A 383-nucleotide genomic window follows, 5' to 3' on the forward strand; every position below is an offset into this window, starting at 1 on the left:
CCCCTCCCCCCCTCTTGCGGCCTGTGTTGACCCAGGAACCTCTGACCCTCGGGAACATGGGAAGGAGGGGAGGGGAGGGGGAGGGGGAATTACTTAATTATTTGCATAAATAGCGAAACACTTTCTACCGGAAGTGGGGAGGGAGAAGAGTGGGGGGGGGGGGGCGGAAAAAAGGTCAGAGGGGGGGGGCGCACAGGAGAGGAAGGGGGGCAGTGTGGGGGGAGAAGGGGGGGAACCAAGAGCTGGCCTTCGTTAAGGGTCGCGTATTCGGGGTCAAAGGTCACTGTTGCGAAATATGGAAAAGGTTATTTCTTTTTCATACGTGATGGAGGCCGGGGGGTGGGAGTGTAATTTCTCAGACAATAATTGTCATTTCAGATCTG

The sequence above is a fragment of the Penaeus monodon genome, chromosome 25 (assembly GCF_015228065.2).
Source record: "Penaeus monodon isolate SGIC_2016 chromosome 25, NSTDA_Pmon_1, whole genome shotgun sequence".
NCBI classification, from domain to species: domain Eukaryota; kingdom Metazoa; phylum Arthropoda; class Malacostraca; order Decapoda; family Penaeidae; genus Penaeus; species Penaeus monodon.